This window comes from Microcaecilia unicolor, chromosome 12 (assembly GCF_901765095.1).
Source record: "Microcaecilia unicolor chromosome 12, aMicUni1.1, whole genome shotgun sequence".
Taxonomy (NCBI): domain Eukaryota; kingdom Metazoa; phylum Chordata; class Amphibia; order Gymnophiona; family Siphonopidae; genus Microcaecilia; species Microcaecilia unicolor.
Genome location: NC_044042.1, coordinates 6,404,157 through 6,423,502, shown reverse-complemented (window position 1 = coordinate 6,423,502; position 19,346 = coordinate 6,404,157). Strand labels below are relative to the sequence as shown.

The 19,346-nt window shown below is 45.6% G+C and overlaps 1 long non-coding RNA gene across 1 annotated transcript; it reads right to left on the bottom strand.

Moving 5' to 3' along the window:
• Nucleotides 1-5,070: 5,070 nt before the first annotated feature.
• Nucleotides 5,071-13,302, bottom strand: LOC115481522. Its single transcript, XR_003943970.1, has 3 exons — nucleotides 13,209-13,302; nucleotides 8,176-8,280; nucleotides 5,071-5,116 (listed from the first exon to the last, which is right to left on the bottom strand). It is a non-coding gene; the product is annotated as an uncharacterized LOC115481522 (long non-coding RNA).
• Nucleotides 13,303-19,346: the final 6,044 nt, after the last annotated feature.

Below are 19,346 nucleotides of genomic sequence, written 5' to 3'. Positions count from 1 at the left end.
CTACATGGAATGTTGCTAGTGGAGGAGTAGCCTAGTGGTTAGTGCAGCGGACTCTGATTCTGGGGAACTGAGCTCAATTCCCACTGCAGCTCCTTATGACTCTGGGCAAGTCACTTAACCCTCCATTGCCCCCGGTACAAAATAACTACCTGAATATATGTAAACCGCTTTGAATGTAGTTGCAAAAACCTCAGAAAGGCAGTATATCATTTTTCCCCCTTTCCCTTTCCCCTTTTAGTTCCAGGAAGGCAGCTTACAAATTGTTTTAACATATACAAAGAGAAGCACCTTTTATTAATAAAGTGACACGAGTGAAAGATTCGCTGTACTTACGTGCACAGACTAAGGCGGGGTCTGACCAAGTGAAATCATGCCTACAAATAGATTCGGTGAGTCCAGATGTTGCGTAATAACCAGGAAAGCATGCGTAATGCACCTTTGCGCCAACGGCATGGACACTGATTTCATCCGCTGGATATTGGAGCTTGGCATGTTCTATCGGTCGAGGCTTTCCGCACGCTTCTGCAAAATTTAAGAGTGAACAGGCCCAAAGATGTAGCAAACCGTAAGACAGGTGGTATATTAGATCTGAAACCACAACAATGCAAGCAAAGGGGGCCCTTTTACTAAGCCACGTAGGCGCGTACACGCATCAAGTTTGAACTACTGCCCGGCTGCCGCATGGCCCAGGAGGTAATTTCCTTTTTTATGTGCATCCACTACGCACGGCGGAAAATTTTCCGGTGCACGGCGCTAACCAGGCGGTAATCGGCATTGCACGTGCGCTGACAATTACCACACGGCTAACGCGTGAGACCTTACCACTAAGTCAACAGGTAGCAGTAAGGTCTCAGGCCCAGAACGGACGTGCGCCAATTTTCATTTTGCTGCAAGTCCATTTTCAGCCAAAACAAGGCCTTTTTTTGGCAGGTGTGCCGAGAACTGGACCTGCGCGTCTCCAATACACACGTCTACACCAGCGAGGCCATTTTTTTGGCGCACCTTAGTAAAAGGACCCCTAACATTCTTAGAACTCTAAGAGGATCCTGCTCTGGGATTAGCTTCCAGCCCCAGGGCGACGACGAGCTGGCCCAGCTCAGTTTCCAGGTTCACATCCAGCTCCAGGTGTTGATTTCAGTCTCGATGGCAGAGTGGCCCAGCTCTAGAGGCGGGTTGCCACTTGTGGATCTTGGGAAGCCACTGGGAGATCTGGGAGTGTTAGTCCAGTTGGGTGGCTGTGGGGGTTAATTTGCGTTTTTTGGTGGGTGGTATTTAGGGATTCATGTTTCTGCCTTTCTGTGAGAGAGGGGAGTTAGGATGGGAATCATCACAGTGGTATTATTGAATGTTATTGCACGTTATTGAACTGTAATATTTTACTTACAATGGGCTGGATTCTGTATATGGCACCTGAAAAATCCATGTGGAAAAAAAGTTACACCTAGGTGTATTCTCTAAAGCATGCCTAAATTTTATAGAATAGATTTAAATTTTCATGTGGTATATAGAATACGCCAAATGGATCACCATGAGACTAGATTTTGTTGTGTCCATTTAGGCCACGTTTTACTTGGTGTAAATCCTGACACCTAAATTAGTCGCAGATTGGGCGCATTCTATAATAATGCGCATAGATTTTAGCAGGGCCGCCGAGAGGGGGGGCAGGGGGGGACAAAATTCCCCGGGCCTCCAAGGGGGGCCCGGCGCCGCAGTCCCCTCCACCCGCCCCCCTTCTGTCCACCACCGGGCCGAGCCCCCCTGAATTCAAATCATAGCACCTCAAATTTAATGAGCTCCTTCAGTATTCTAGACTTCAGTATCAAAGTAGACTAGATTCAGGAAATGGCACTGAAAAAAAATCCACGCAGAGCAGTATTCTATAAACAGCGCTCTGAGTTGCACGCCGTTTACAGAATAGCACTTTGAGTCAATTTCCACGTCAAACTTAGAGTTGTGTAAGTCAGGTGCGGATCCCAAGTATTCAGTACACTGTGCACATTTTTAGTGTACGCCACTGACCCACCCGTGCGCCTCCCATGGCCACGCCCCCTTTTCAGTTGCGCTATAAGATTTGTGCACGGATCTTGATAGAATGATGCTTAGCAAGATGTGCGTGCAAATCCAAACAACTGATTTTTAGCACATAATTATCGCTGCTAATTGGCTCATTATCCTATTTAGTTGTGATCACAATTTTGCGCACTTAAATTTGGGCACCATTTATAGTATCTGGGAGTTAATGTGAACATTACTGACGTCATTTTATTGCTATTACTAGGATTTAATTTGCCTGTCTCCAAGTTGACTTCACTATTTTAATTGTGTATTACTTCTTACTATTGTTATGCCGTTAATGTTTACTTAATAAAGGTCAAAGCACCTAACAAACACTAATTAAAATATATAAAATCATAGAAAATAGAACACCATTTCAAAATAGGAATGAGTACACATTGTACATTGTTTATGTCAAAGCCACACCTCTTGTTCTTCGCCTTGGGTGAATCTTTTCATAAAGGCGGTTAATAGATTCTATAAATGTGAAGTATAATGTGGTGAAACAGGACACTTTCTCAGTCACCTGCTCAATTTCATGGGGGCTGACCCTGCTGGCATTCCCTATCCATCAGTCTTACTGCATGTCATGCAGTGGCGTAGCAAGGGCTGGGCGGTGGGGGCAGTCCGCCCCGGGTGCACGCTGCTGGAGGGGTGCAGAGAGCAGCCGCATGCCTGTTGGCTCCGCTGGTGCCCTGCTCCCTCTGCCCCGGAACAGGTTACTTCCTGCTCCAGGGCAGAGGGAGCCAGCGGAGCCGACAGCTGTGCGGCTGCTCTCTGCAGCTAAGAATGCACTCGGGGGGGGGGGGGGGGGGGGTTGTGCTGCACCTTGGGGGGGGGGCGCAGCGGCGATCCGCCCCGGGTGGCAGCTGACCTAGGAACGCCACTGATGTCATGCACAGCATTTAGAAGCAAATAGATCCCTTGGTGTTAGCTTCACTAATCAATGATCTTATGTTTTATTCTTAACTATTTCCAAAATAGATTATTATTATTTTTAAATTGCTGTGCAGTATTGAAAACACACCCAACAGGCAGTACCCCTCTCTGTTAGACACTGTGAGGACGACTTTCGAAAACCTCTTTTGCTATAGAAATGGCTCTGCAGCCAGATGAGTTGTTTTCTAAAAGTTCTGTAAAAGTATGCAGGGGGTAAACAATACACATATGTTTACCTGTGAGGAAAGGGGGGGGGGAGGCATAGAGGTTAGGTCATGGGATGGAACCAGATATGTAGTATTACATTTTCAGAACAACACGTTATTTTATACGGAAAACAACAGATGCAAATCTCTGACGAAACCATTTCCCTAAAAAAACAGCAAGGCAGTCGATCTGCAAACTCCAATGTGGACAAACATAAATGTGAAGATTTTATTGGTGTCATATACCAGAATATTGCCCGGCACAGGCCGTGTTTCGCCCAAAAGGGCTGCGTCAGGGGCTAAATTATTAACTGTGGAGAAGTGGAGGAGTGGCCTAGTGGTTAGGGTGGTGGACCTTGGTCCTGGGGAACTGAGTTCGATTTCCACTTCAGGCACAGGCAGCTCCTGGTGACTCTGGGCAAGTCACTTAACCCTCCATTGCCCCATGTAAGCCGCATTGAGCCTGCCATGAGTGGGAAAGCGCAGGGTACAAATGTAACAAAAATAAAATAGATACTATTGGAGATTCTACATGTAATGTTGCTACTCTTTGAGATTCTACATGGAATGTTGCCACTATTGGAGATTCTACATGGAATGTTGCTATTCCACTAGCAACATTCCATGTAGAAGGCTGCGCAGGCTTCTGTTTCTGTGAGTCTGACGCCCTGCACGTACGTGCAGGACGTCAGACTCACAGAAGCAGAAGCCTGCGCGGCCACATTGGTGATCTGCAAGGGCCGACTTCTACATGGAATGTTGCTAGCGGAATAGCAACATTCCATGTAGAATCTCAAATAGTAGCAACAGTGGAGGAGTGGCCTAGTGCTTAGGGTGGTGGACTTTGGTCCTGAGGAACTGAGTTGGATTCCCACTTCAGGCACAGGCAGCTCCTTGTGACTCTGGGCAAGTCACTTAACCCTCCATTGCCCCATGTAAGCCGCATTGAGCCTGCCATGAGTGGGAAAGCGTAGGGTACAAATGTAACAAAAATAAAATAGATACTATTGGAGATTCTACATGGAATGTTGCTACTATTGAGATTCTGTTGCTACTATTGGAGATTCTACATGGAATGTTGCTACTATTGAGATTCTGTTGCTACTATTGGAGATTCTACATGGAATGTTGCTATTCCACTAGCAACATTTCATGTAGAAGGCTGCGCAGGCTTCTGCTTCTCACAGAAGCAGAAGCCTGCGCAGCCACATTGGTGATCTGCAAGGGCCGACTTCTACATGGAATGTTGCTAGTGGGACTCTGGGCAAGTCACTTAACCCTCCATTGCCCCATGTAAGCTGCATTGCGCCTGCCATGAGTGGGAAAGTGCGGGGTACAAATGTAACAAAAAAAAAAAACAATGTTCCAACTGGAAATATGATTTATACACATCAAACAGAAAGGACATATAGTAAAAGCCCAGCAAGGTGACCACAACTTTTGTATAACGATCAACCAAACACCTCACAACTCTGAATACTGTGTTGTTGGGCAATATTCTGGTATATGATATCAATAAAATCTTCACGTTTACCTTGACCTGCTGTTTTGTTTGAAACCATTTCCCTATCCAGCTTTCCCTTTGAGAATTGGTGAAAACCCCTCAGATAATTACACGCAGACATTTGAAAATATTAACAATCTCTGCTTGTCTCGAGAAACTGCCACATCTGGTGAAGGGCTCCTTGCAGAGGTCCCAACAGATGCCACTGTAAGAAGGCAAATCCATGTGAAACCAGCCACAATACCTTTGCAGACAGGTGGGGAAACGTGCCACTGCCGTGAAGCATTACAAAAGAGCGTTTGCTCTCCAAAGAGCTGGCCCTTGGTGCATCTGTAGGTTATCTTTGTTCCATTAGAAGTATCGATGTTCCATACACTGTTCGGAACCTGGGGAGGCTCAGAACAGCTCTCAGCTGTGGGAAGAAAGAAGCAGGAGAATTACTATTTGAGGGGGCATTTTACAAAGGCATGCTGAAAAATGGCTTGCAGAAGTGTAGGCTTGGGTTTCGGGCACGTGCCAATCCATTTTTCAGCACGCCTGTAACAAAAGGCCTCTTTCCCTCCCCCCCCCCCGAAAACGGATGTGCCGCAAAGTCAAAATTGCCGCTCGTCCATTTTGGGTCTGAGACCTTACTGCGAGCCATAGACCTAGCGGTAAAGAATTTGGGCGGTAATGACCTACGTGCGTCAGTTGCCACTTGATGCGCGTCCGCTACGCGCGCCAGAAAATAAAAAAAATATTTTTCAGATGTGCGTAGCGGACGCACGCCAAAATTGAAGTTACCGCAAGGGCCACGCGGTAACTGGGCGGTAATTCCAATTTGGCGTGTGTTGGGTGCGCGTCGGCGCCTACGCAGCTTAGTAAAAAGGGCCCTGAGTGCTTTTTATAAGTAAAAACTCTTCTGTCCCTGGAATGTTACTGCAGCGATTCAGTTGTGCATCAGCTAATTTGGCTTCACTCCTTGTTCCACTCACACGATGAAATAACTCCAGGATGCAGAGGTGCATTTTTAACAGTGGGTCTCACTGCAAATGTATCTGCACACATTAAAGCCAACGTATTGGAATTATATGTGCCAAATGGTGTTTTAGGATTATCCGAAGCTTACAAATGAAGGCTGCCATCCCTGAGAAATTTTCACTTAAACTCTGTTTTAGATTATTCGGCATTAATTAATGGAATCCAGCCGCCCATAGGACTATGTCTCTACAGTACTTCATGAAGTCCAAACAAGTAGCTGTCTATTATAAAAAGGTCAGCTACTTGTTTGAAAAAAAGAAAACAGTCTACTTGCTACATAAAAATCTATTATAAAAAGTAGACCGATACACATATATAAAAAACAAAGAAATAATTTATTCAAACCAAGATAAAAACAGTACCCGACGTATATCTTTTTCATTTTGTTTTAGGTTTTTTTTGAAGGGGTATTTTGATCATCCCTGATTTTTAGGTATGTATTTATACATTATTGGATTTGAGCAAATCCATTCAACGTTTTATATATGTTCTAATGACTATATATGTTTTGATCACACTTTTATATGTTTGGAAAGTGGTTTGTCTTATCTCCTCCTCCATTTTACTTTTGAATGTGTAATGCATTTATTGTACTTTATTTTATCATTTGCTGTTATGACTTTATATATATATATGTACATAACTTGAGATGATGTTATTACTATTTTTAAGTTTTTATTTGTAGTTTTACCCTTGACGCAGCCTGAGGGCAAAACGTGGCCACGTTGGGTACTGTTTTTTTATCTTGGTTTGAATTAATTATTTTTTTTGTTTTTTATATATGTGTATCGGTCTACTTTTTATAATAGATTTTTATGTAGCAAGTAGACTGTTTTTGTTTTCTTTTTTTCAAACAAGTAGCTGACCTTTATATCAGTTTGGAGTAAGTTTAAATACCAACATCCTGTTGTTGTTGTTTTTTTTTTTTAAAGTATGCACGTATTACTTTTGCAAAATTTGAAATACATCCATACTTTTATGGCTCACCTAAAAGACATCAGCAAGGTGAATCTGCACTTTTAAGTAGCAGCTTTCTGTCCTAGTTATTTACATGGTGTAGAGGTGTATTTTCAAAGCACTTAAGGGTCCTTTTACTAAGCTGCAGCAAAAGGGGGCCTGCACTCAGCGGCATACCAAGGGCGGGGCGGTGGGGGCGGTCCGCCCCGGGTGCACGCTGCTGGAGGGGTGCAGAGAGCAGCCGCGCGCCTGTCGGCTCTGCTGGTTCCCTGCACCCTCTGCCCCAGAACAGGTTACTTCCTGTTCCGGGGCAGAGGGAGCAGGGAGCCAGCGGAGCCGAGAGCCGCGCGGCTGCTCCCAGTAGCTAAGAATGCACCCGGGGGGGGGGGGGGGGTTGATGCGCCGGGGGGGTGTCATTGCGCCAGGGGAGGGTGTCATGCTGCATCCGGGGTGGGGGTGGGGGTGGGGGTGCGCATCGGCGATCCGCCCTGGGTGGCAGCCGACCTAGGATCGTCACTGCCTGCACTGGCTTCAGCGTGTGTTTTCGACGTGCGCTGAGGCCCCCTTTTACCGCAGTGGATATAAGGCTATTTCGGGGGAGGGGGAGCCATTGAGGTGGCAGTATAAAAATAGTGCTATGCTGGAAATGGAGCACGCTGGGGGGGGGGGAACTACCACCGAGCTACTTCCAGTTTAGCGAGCGGTAAGCCTGCATTGGGTTTACCACCGCTTAGTAAAAGCAGGGAAACAGAGAGACTAGGCCGGGCCCAGGGCAAGGCCGCCCCGCCCCGCCTCCACCCCCCCCCCATCGCTCCCCCTGCCGCTGCTGCCCTCCGTCACTCCTCCCACTGCTGCCACCCCCGCCGTTGCAGTCCGCGGTCTCACCTGCCTACCTCCACGGCTCCGGGCCCCCTGCATTCAATGCAGCAGTCGCAGATCGCCTCTCTTCTGGCCTTCCCTCCCTGTGTCCCGCCCTCATCTGATGTAACTTCCGGTTTCTGCAAGGGCGGGACACAGGGAGGGAAGGCCCAAAGGGAGGCGATCTGTGACTGCCGCTTCGAATGCAGGGGGCCCGGAGCCGAGGAGGCAGGCAGGTGAGACCAGGGACTGCAGCGCCGGTGGCCTGGCGCCGGGCCCCCCTTAGAGGACCGGGCCTGGGGAATTTTGCCCCCCATGCCCACCCTCTCAGCGGCCCTGAGTAAAAGATCCCCTCAGGGCCCTGTATACTAAGATGCACTAGTGTTTTTAGCTCACGCCAAAAATTAGCACATAACGTGCTAAAAATTCTAGCCTGCCTATAACACAGTTTAGTAAACAGAACCCTTAGACTTACAAAGTTATGGCATATTTTCAAAGCACTTAGACTTACAAAGTTCCATAATAACCTATGGAACTTTGTGAGTCTAAGTGCTTTGAAAATGACCCCATACATAATTCATTTACACATGTAAACGTCACAAAAGTGGTCTACCATTTCCTTAATAATGTCCTTACCCCATAGTGCAACAACGAGTGCCTGAATCAAGCAGAGACCTGGCAATATTTTGTTCATCATCTGAGTGCAATTTGGGGAGCACAATTAATGCAGCTCTTCAGATCCTGCAAAGAAAGTAGGAATTTTGGAAGCAATCAGCAAGGCAATCAATGAGCTCCACTTCTCAATCACAACTCCATGTTTTTTTGTGAAGGAGTTTCAATAATTTCCTAAGAATTCTTTCTTCCTGTATTTTGTTCATTACCATATATATTTTAGGGATAATCTTATAATGCTTTATTTATGTGTAAAGCTTATTTGTCACGCAGAATAGGGTTTTTATTAAACGTATGTGGCTGCATACACGTGCAAAAAGTGAGCGCACGGAAAGTGTGCATGCACACTTCTGCAATCTGTGGGACCCTTTTACAAAGCTGCAGTAAACACTAATGGGTCTGTTACTGAGATGGACGTGGGGAAGCCACTGCTTGCCCTGGGATTGGTAGCATGGAATTTTGCTACTCTGGGATTCTGGAATGATGTTACTCTTTGGCATTCCGGAATCTTGCTATTCGTTGGGATTCTGCATGGAATGTTGCTACTAACTGGGTTTCTGCCAGGTACTTGTGACCTGGATTGGCTACTGTTGGAAACAGGATACTGGGCTAGATGGAGCATTGGTCTGACCCGGTATTCCTATGTGTTGTGTCCTATGGTGATTTCAGGAAGTATGCACTACCAAAGCGCTAAAAATAAAATGTATTTTTTCATGTTGGGGGCATGTCTGGGGGTGAAGAGTGGGCATATTCTGTGCAAATCGGTTAGGGCTAGATTTTATATATGGCACCTAAAAAATCAGCGCTGAAAATAACACTGTTCTATAAACCATGCTTAAAGTTAGGCACGGTTTATAGAATAGTGCTTATGCCTAGGAATCGCATCTAACTTTAGGTGCAGTTATTTGCACCAACTGAAACGTGGTGCAAATCTTCACACCTAAATTAGGCATGAATTTCCATAATTCTATAATTACGTGCATATATTCTAGGAATGCCCCCGATCCGCTCATGACCCTCCCATTTCCACGTTCCCTTTTTTGGATTTTGTGCATAAAATTTAGGAGCAGATCCAGTGTCTAAATTTACATGCGTGCATTTCAATTAAATCTAATTAGTGCCAATAACTGCTTATTAACAAGCTAATTAGCACTAATTAGCTTATTTAAATTGTGTGCACAAATTGGGACCATGCCCCAAATTTGTACGTGCAATTTGCAGCCCGTTTATAGAATTCCGGAGTTAGTGCAGTAGCATTGCTGCACGCTAACCGATTAGTGCGTGATTCGTGTGAGTACCCTCACCACTTACAAAATGCGGGGCAGTAAGGGCTCAGGCGCTGATGTCTTAATTGCCGCACGATAATGGGCAAATAAGGGGCCCTCTTACTAAACTGTGGTAGAGACACCCATATATTCCTAAGGGTGTCTCTAGCATTTAGCACATGCCAATCATTAGAACACGCTACAAATGCAACTGAAGCTTAGTAAAAGACCTCCTTACTGCGTGCGTATTAATGCAAAAAAAAAAAATAGGATATTCTGCTATTTTACTCCAGCAGTAAAAATGGCCTCACCTCCAAGTTCTACACATGGCACCTTAAGTTGTGCATGGCTAAATTACGTACACAGCTTAATTGATTAACAAGGCAATCAGCGCTGACAATTGGTACTTAACAACCAATTAGCAGCACTAATTTGCTTTAATTAGAATTAATGCATACAACTTTCTAGGTGTATTCTATAATGTGGTGCACGCAAATTCTAATGCGCACAGTCAAAAAAGGTGTGTGGCTCTGGGCGTGGAATGGGCAGGCTGTGAGCATTTCAAAAAACTATGCACACTATTACAGGTAGGGAATGACACGGGGACAAAGTTTGTCCCCATCCCTGCCCTATCCCTGCAGGTTCTGTCTCCATCCCCGTTCCATCCCCATGGGCCCTTTCGTCCCCGCAGGTTCTGTCCCCACCCCATCCCCATGGGCTCTATCCTCAGAAGCCTAAAATTCTTATGATTTTATATTTAAACAAGTAATTATAATAACTCACCCCCCCCCCCCCCCAACATCTCCCTTCCAACCCCAATAGTTGACTTCTACTACAAGGAATCCTATTCCACTTAAAATGTCCAGGGATACAAAATACGACCCGCTCTATATGCCCTAGCTGGGGAGAAATATATGCTATGATTTTTTTTAAACCTGTGGATGAATAAGTCATCAACAATCTCAGGATTCAGTCTAGCTCTCCTGTCTTCCACAGTCCTTCCTGCAATAGAAGATGTCTTCTTAGAACGTGTGCTGGTAGCAGGAATGTACAGCATCCCCATAGGCGCCCCGTATAAGAGGCTTGGGGAGGCTAAGCCTCCCCAGCCCAATCGTCGACTTCCGCTTGTGGTGCAGCCCACCCTCCCGCCCCGCGCATTTTCATCTTTTATTTCCGTGGCAGCGACGTCAATGAAGAAAAAGACTACAGGCTCACCGCCAGCTTCTCCCTTCTCTCTGCACACAGTGTCCCGCTATCGCGGAAACAGGAAATGCATCACCGCAGAAGGCGGGACACTGTGTGCAGAGAGAAGGGAGAAGCTGGCGGCGAGCCTGTAATCTTTTTCTTCATTGACGTCGCTGCCACGGAGCGTATGGAGGTAAGCTCCACCCCCTTTAGCCTCCCCAAACAGTTGGGCTACCGACCGTCTATGAGCATCCCCCATGTAAATTTGTGGCCGACATGTTTGCTTGTTTTTCCAAAAAATCAAAATATCATTGTCTGTATCACTCAAACATAAATAACAGTCCAGTTCATTAACAGATTTCAAAGTAGAAAATGACACAGGGACAAAGTTTGTCCCCATCCCCACAGGCTCTGTCCCTATTCCCACAGGATCTGGCCCCGTTCCCACCCTGTCCCTGTGGGATCTGTCCCTGCCACATCCCCACGGGCTCTGTCCCTGTCCCCATGGTTACTGCGGATCCCCATCCCATTCTCTGTTACAGGATTTGTGCCTAACTTAGGCGCAGGTATGTAGGCCTGGTTTTAGGTGACCTAAATGGGCGTGCTTCTCTCAGGGGCGCCCAAATCAGCATAATCAAAAGCCGATTTTGGGTGTCCTCAACTGCTTTCCGTCGTGGAGATGACCAAAGTTCCCGGAGGGGGGTGTCAGCAGTGTACCGAAGGCGGGATGGGGGCGTGCTTAAGAGATGGGCGTCCTCAGCCGATAATGGAAAAAAGAAGGGCAGACCTGACGAGCATTTGGCCAACTTTACTTGGTCCCTTTTCGTTCATGACCAAGCCTTGAAAAGGTGCCCGAACTGACCAGATGACCACCGGAGGGAATTGGGGATGACCTCCCCTTACTCCCCCAGTGGTCATCAACACCCTCCCACCCCCCCCCCCCCAAAAAAAAAAATTAAAAAATATTTTTTTTGCCAGCTTCAAATGTCATACCCAGCTCCATCACAGCAGTATGCAGATCTCTGGAGCAGTTTTTAGTGGGTGCAGTGCACTTCAGGCAGGCGGACCCAGGTCCATCCCCCCCTACCTGTTACACTTGTGGTGGTAAATGGGAGCCCTCCAAAACCCACCACAAACCCACTGTACCCACATCTAGGTGCCCCCCTTCATCCCTAAGGGCTAAGGTAGTGGTGTACAGTTGTGGGGAGTGGGTTTTGGGGGGGTTGGGGGGCTCAGCACCCAAGGTAAGGGAGCTATGCACCTGGGAGCAATTTGTGAAGTCCACTGCAGTGCCTCCTAGGGTGCCCGGTTGATGTCCTGGCATGTCAGGGGGATCAGTGCACTACGAATGCTGGCTCCTCCCATGACCAAATGCCTTGGATATGGTCATTTTTGAGATGGGCGTCCTCGGTTTCCATTATCAGGGAAAACCGAGGTCACCCATCTCTAAGGTCGGCGATCTCAACATTTAGGTCGACCATCTCTTAGGTCGACCTAAATGTTGAGATTTGGGAATCCCCAACCGTATTATCGACACGAAAGATGGACGCCCATCTTGTTTCGATAATATGGGATGCCCCGCCCCTTCGTGGCACCGTCCTTAGAGATGGGTGCCCTTAGAGATGGTCGTCCCCGTTCGAAAATGCCCCTCCACGATGCTTTTGTGTAAATGCAGTATATCAAATCAATATATCAAATCAAAAAAGTACTTGTATACCCCAACTTCAGTCTTTTTCAGGTGGATCCTAAGATGTTGAGCTTGGTAAAACACATTCAATTACCAGCAAATCACCTTGTTCATAGATTCCTTTTACTTAAAGAATAACCAAGTGAACTTAATACCAATCTTGGCAAATTCTTAAAAAAAAATTGAGAGATTGAAGAACCCTACTGCCATTTTGAAAATGGGATGCTGACTGCTTTCTATTCACTATGTGAGTAGGTTTCATTAAACCTTGAATGTTCTTTAAGGTATGACATTGCACCAAAAGGTTTTGGAGAACTGTGGACAAGGGTTGGATTTTCAGTGCATTTTATATTACTTTACAGCAAAGCGAAATGTGATCATGTCAGGAGGCTACCTAGGTTCCAGATCATACCACTGAAAGCATATTTTTTTAATGAGCTTGCCAGGATTGGTATTAAGTTCACTTTGATATTCTTTAAGTAAAAGGGATCTACGAAGAATTTGGTAATTGCTCATAATTGTGTTTTACCAAACTCACCCTCTGAGGAAGTCCTAACCCACAGTTTGGGAAGCTCTGCTCTAGAGGCATACAATCTGGATCGGTATCCCAAGCCTCGAAGCGACTTACAGAGAATCAGAAACAGACCTCAACGGCACGCTGAAAATCCTTCCTTACCAGAGTCACCGAAACACTGAAGCTGGTCACATTTCCTTTGAGTCTTATATTAGACCCACCTCAAACTATTGATCTGACAGTATTACAGGGTAGCATCACACTATCATCTACAACTTTTTTTTAAAGCAGAATAGATTCACATTTATAAGCAAAACCAACAATTTTATTTAGATTTATGTAGTACCTGTGTCCAAGCAAAAATATGGTGTGTCTTCTTTCTTCTCTTTTGTAAAGTCCATTATTTATACAGATGTTTATAGAGACTGTCGTTTCCCATAATGGCACTGACCTCAGTCAATATTTGCCAATCCATTAATCAGTAATTGTAGAGGTTCAGGTCAGTGACCCAGGAATAAATTAAAACTGAGTGAAATGAAAGTGAAGCATAGATTGGTCAACATAGTTGAAGAAAAAGGAACAAGTTTGCAACTGTACTGTTCAGGGTCAACAGTATGGACACCATCCGCTGGATTCTATACCCAGCGACTACAGTTGCACACGCAAATTACTGTATGTAGCCAATTTGTGCGTGCAACTTAATTGCTTAGCAAGCCAATCAGCACCAATAATTGGCTGCTAATTATTGGCATTAATTGGCCTTAATTAGGATTTACATCTACTACTATAATAAAAATGCACCCTCAAAGTTCTGAGGACACTGACGTCACTGCAGGCACTCAAACACCGGTTCGTAAGTTCATGGTGGTGAAGCCAAAACACTCACCATGTCTCCATGCCCCGTCCTCGCATCACACGTGATGACGTCGAGGGCGGAACAAGTAGACAACCACGCAAATGAACGAACGGGGAGTAGACCCCTTCCAACGAATTGCAGCCACCGAGGACGTGGAACAAGTACTGAACAACGCCAATGAATGAACGGAGAGGAGTAGGGAACTCCTCCCCTTCCAACGAATCCCTCCAGACAGCCTGACAAAAACCAGCCGCCGCCGACGTGCCCATCACCCCACCCCTTTAGCCCCATCACCCCGTTCACGCTAACGCACCTCCCCCGCTCGCCCCCTCTTCCCCCATCACCTCCCCTCCCCTCTGTCACCTCCCCTCCCCTTACGCTATTATCCCTGGTGGCCTAGAGGTACCTCTTCGCTCGGGCCAGGAACGCAAGAGCCCCCTGTTTCCTGGCCGTACCGCTGCTGCTAGCTGCCCTGCTGCATCCTGTGTGAGTCCGGCTCTCGCCGTTTCAAAATGGCCACCGAGAGTTGAAGCAGCATCGCGAGACTTCAACTCTCGGCGGCCATTTTGAAACGCCGAGAGCCGGACTCGCACAGGATGCAGCAGGGCAGCTAGCAGCAGCGCTATGGCCATGAAACAGGGCAGGGGCTCTTTCATTCCAGCACCCAGTGAACAGGTACCTCTACACCACCACCGATAGTTGCATAAGGGGAGGGGAAGGGAGTCCCGTGCCCGCTAGCACCCATTTCATTTGAGGCAGAAACGGGCCTTTTTTACTAGTAAGAAGATAAGAAAAGCCCTACTGGATCAGACCAATGGTCCACCTAGCCCAGTATCCTGTTTCCAACAGTGGCCAAGCCAGGTCACAAGTACTTGGCAGAAACCCAATTAGTAGCAACATTCCATACAGAATCCCAAAGAGTAGCAACATTCCAGAATCCCAAACAGTAACAAGATTCCATACAGAATCCCAAAGAGTAGCAACATTCCATGCTACCAATCCCAGGGCAAGCAGTAGCTTCACCCTGTCTGTCTCAACAGCCGACTGTGGACTTTTCCTCCAGGAACTTGTCCAAACCTGTATTAAACTCAGATTGCATTCTATAATGATAAATTTGGGGGGGGGGGGGCATGGCTAGGGGCGTTTCAGGGGCATTCCAAAATTTTACACACATAACTAAGAATTAGGCATGGTTCAGCTGAATTTAGGGCCCCTTTTACAAAGTGTCGGTAGGGCTACCACACATGTAGCACATGCCAAATTGACACTACTGCGCAGTTAGTGCGCCCACCCTGCGGTAATGTCAAAGTTGGCCCGCGCTGTTTTCCAGGATAGAAAATATTTTTCTATTTTCCACCACTGGGTGTGTGTGTGTGCTTCCCAGCGGTAATCGGTAGTGTAAGAGCCCTTACCACTAGGTCAACGGGTGGCGGTAAGGGTTCAGGTACTAAATACTTATCTATTGAATACTCAAATATGAAAATCCAAAGTATAGAACAGGAAAAGTTCTCTACGATGACGAATCACAGAAGGCAAAAGTAGAGACTAATAGACGATTCACCACTGGAGACGTGAGTCCAACAGTCTTTATTATATCAAAGATAACGACCCGACACAGGCCGTGTTTTGACGCTAAAAAGCGTGAATGCAAAACGAAGAGTCCTACTTGTATGTGTGTTGTCAGCTCACTGATCACGTAGCACCAAACAGAATATGCTGGATACAAACTATCAGAGCTGACAACACACATACAAGTAGGACTCTTCGTTTTGCATTCACTACTTGGTGTATTTATTGACCCCTGATGCAGACGCTTTTTAGCGTCGAAACACGGTCTGTGTCGGGTCGTTATCTTTGGTATAATAAAGACTGTTGGACTCGCGTCTCCAGTGGTGAATCGTCTATTAGTCTCTACTTTTGCCTTCTGTGATACTCAAATATGAGCCACATTGCTCTTGCGAGATGGATTCTTGAGGCTATAGCACGGGACAATGGATCAGAAGAAGCTGCGGGACTTGTGGGATTGAAGTTAATCTCCCTGACCATCAGGGCCACAGTTAGACATATTGGGGGAGATTCAATATATGGCGCCTCGAAAATCCATGCAGAAATAATTTTTTGCCTAAGCGTATAAGATTTTATATAAGATTTAGGCGCAGTATATAGAACACGCTTAGTTGATATCCCAGCGCCTAAAACTTCATGCATCCATTTACACCAACAAAAACATGGTGTAAATCCCTGCGTGTAGATTTATGCGAACTGGGCCACGTTCTAAAACAAGGTGCATAAAATTGGGAACGCCCATAACCATGCCCCTTTTTGGATATGCACTTTAGAATTTAGTCGCAGTGAGTTACAGCATATGCAATTAAAATTTTAATTATTGCCAATTAGTGTTCATTATTGCTTGTTAAGTGCTAATTGGCTTGTTAAGCCAACTAAGTAATTTGTTTAGATTTAGGCGCGAAACACTTGACTCGATATATACAGAATCCGGCAGATTGGGGCCCAGGACAGAAATTTGAGAGCTCCCAAAAGCCCACCAGTAGGCTGTGCTTTCTTCAGCTTTAAGCAGACTTGGGGGGGGGGGGGGGAGGGGGGGAAGCAGGGCAATTGCCCTGTTTGCAGCACCATACTGTGGATAATTCTCTTTTGTGTAGTTATAGTTTCAGGAGTTGTCACCTACTGAAAGTAACAGAAATGTACACTAGATTTACAACCCAAGGAATTTAAGGTGCTCACTACAAGGGTTGCTGTACAGTACAGTGCTGTGTACATTTCAGACCTTCTATAAGTAGGAAACAGAGGCAAAAAAATACAAAATAAACAAACCTCCTTGTTTCTGTGCAGACACTTTTATTCGAGAGTTTCAGTTTGAAGGGTATTTAAGTCACGATTACACCAGGCATTTAAATAATAACCCTCCTGGATACAGCAGCGTCAGCATCTGAGGATTTGTGCCTGTCTGACACTTTGCTGGAATGCAAATTTTCTTTCATGATGATTTAAGTTGTCCTATTTTAAAACGTTGCTATGCAAACTGGAGCTAGATGAAAGAATGCATCGTCAAAATATTACAGTAATTTGCTTCACCAAAAGGTTATACTTATAAATAAAAATCAGCTGAAAGATTAATACCGTACAGAGCTCACAGCAGCAATGTGACAAATCATGGTACAGGTACAATGCAATTTAGAAAGACAACAGCATTGGAAAGAAAGATGTTCCACTGGGTTAAATTTATTAGGATTTATTTATCTCTTTTAATTCACCCATGCTGGAGTACAGCAAGAATAAACCAGGCACAGGCAACAGACAATTATTCAAACAACAATGCACATTATGGCACACTATGCTACTTACAAGGTCAACACAATACACAATAAAACATCTGAATAAGCAGCACAGGGCAAGAGGGTTCCGGGGACAGAAACACGCCCTCTAGCGCTCCAGCTCCACCCACTACATTGTGGTGAAGCAGGGGAGGCAAACAATTTTGGCCCCCCTGCCTCCCATGCACACAAAATCAGAAAAGGTGTAGGAAAATGATCACAGTTGGAGTAAGTCTTGCTCCAGGATGTGCAGCTGGTGATAGTTCTTGTGTGTGTGTGTCTCGCTAGTTAGTTAGGAAAAGGAAAGGAAATGGAACTTGAGATACCACCTTTCTGAAACTACATTCAAAGTGGTTTACGTAGTATATACAGGTACTTATTTGTACCTTGGGCAATGGAGGGTTAAAGTGGCTTAACCGGAGTCACAAGGAACTGCAGTGGGAATTGAACCTGGTACCCTTGGTTCGCAGGCCACCGCACTAACCCCTAGGCTACTCCTCCACTAGCAACACTCCATCCAGAATCTACTACTACTACTCATCATTTCTATAGCGCTACTAGACGTACGCAGCGCTGTACACTTGAACATGAAAAGACAGTCCCTGCTCCACAGAGCTTACAATCTAATCAAGACAGACAAATAAGGTATAAGGACAAAGAGTAGCAAGATTCTGGAATCCCAAAGAGTAGCAAGATTTCGGAATCCCAAAGACTACTACTACTACTTATCATTTCTATAGCGCTACTAGACGTACGCAGCACTGTACACTTGAACATGAAGAGACAGTCCCTGCTCGGCGGAGTTTACAATCTAATCAGGACAGACAAACAGGACAAACAAGAGATAAGGGAATATTAAAGTGAGGATGATAAAATAAGGGTTCTGAACAAGCGAATAAGGGTTAGGAGTTAAAAGCAGCATCAAAAAGGTGGGCTTTTAGCTTAGATTTGAAGACGGCCAGAGATGGAGCTTGACGTACCGGCTCAGGAAGTCTATTCCAGGCATATGGTGCAGCAAGATAAAAGGATAGTGGCAACATTCCATTTAGAATCTGTCAAATAATAGCAACATTCCCGAATCTCTAATAGTAGAAACATTCCATGTTCCACTGTACTAAACACTAGGCTATTCCTCCACTCTTTGGGATTCCGGAATCTTGCTATTCTTTGGGGTTCCACATGGAATGTTGCTGCTCTTTGAGATTCTGTCTGGAATCTTGTTAATGGGACTTGATATACTGCCTTTCTGTGGTTTTTGCAACTATATTCAAAGCAGTTTACATAATATATACAGGTCCTTATTTGTACCTGGGGCAATGGAGGGTTAAGTGACTTGCCCAGGATCACAAGGAGCTGCAGTGGGAATCAAACCCAGTTCCTCAGGATCAAAGTCCACTAGGCTAGTTGCTTCTCTATTAAAAGACAGCCTGTTGATTGTGGTTTTGACTCAGTCACCCAAGGGGGTGTCCTGATACCCGGTCACAGCCCTTTACATGCTCTTTTTCTCATTTTGATTTTAAAATGATGAAAAAATGAAATGCCATACTGGTTCTTCACCTTGACCCACTGGGCAATAAGTGGGATTTCACTTAGCCAACGTGTCTGTGACTTTCGTCCATTACCATCCAAGATCTAATTATGAAGCAGCATTAAAGGAGGACACTCGGATGAGTTTCTTTTCCCCAAAATATACTTTTTTTTATTTTATTTTTTTGTTACATTTGTACCCTGCACTTTCCCACTCATGGCAGGCTCAATGCGGCTTACATGGGGCAATGGAGAGTTAAGTGACTTGCCCAGAGTCACAAGGAGCTGCCTGTGCCTGAAGTGGGAATTGAACTCAGTTCCTCAGTTCCCCAGGACCAAAGTCCACCACCCTAACCACTAGGCCACTCCTCCACTTCTGGCCAACTACCCTAGAGACAGTTATAAATTAGTGTTACCTATTTTTAACAGTGCAATAATATTATCAAACCCCTTGTGCCCCAATCATGAGAACATGTGCCAAGCAAAGGCGATCACTGTTTTAGGGGCCCTTTTACTAAGCTGCGTCAGCATCTATGCGCGCCCAACGTACACCATAATGGAGTTACCGCCCGGCTACCGCGTGGCTCTTGTGGTAATTTCATTTTTGGCATGCATCCGATATGCGCGTCTGAAAAATATTTTTTATTTTCGGGCGCGCGTAACGGACACATGCCAAGTGGCATTTGACGCATGTAGGTCATTATTGCCCAGATTCTTTACCGCTAGGTCAATGGCTGGTGGTAAGGTCTCGGACCCAAAATGGATG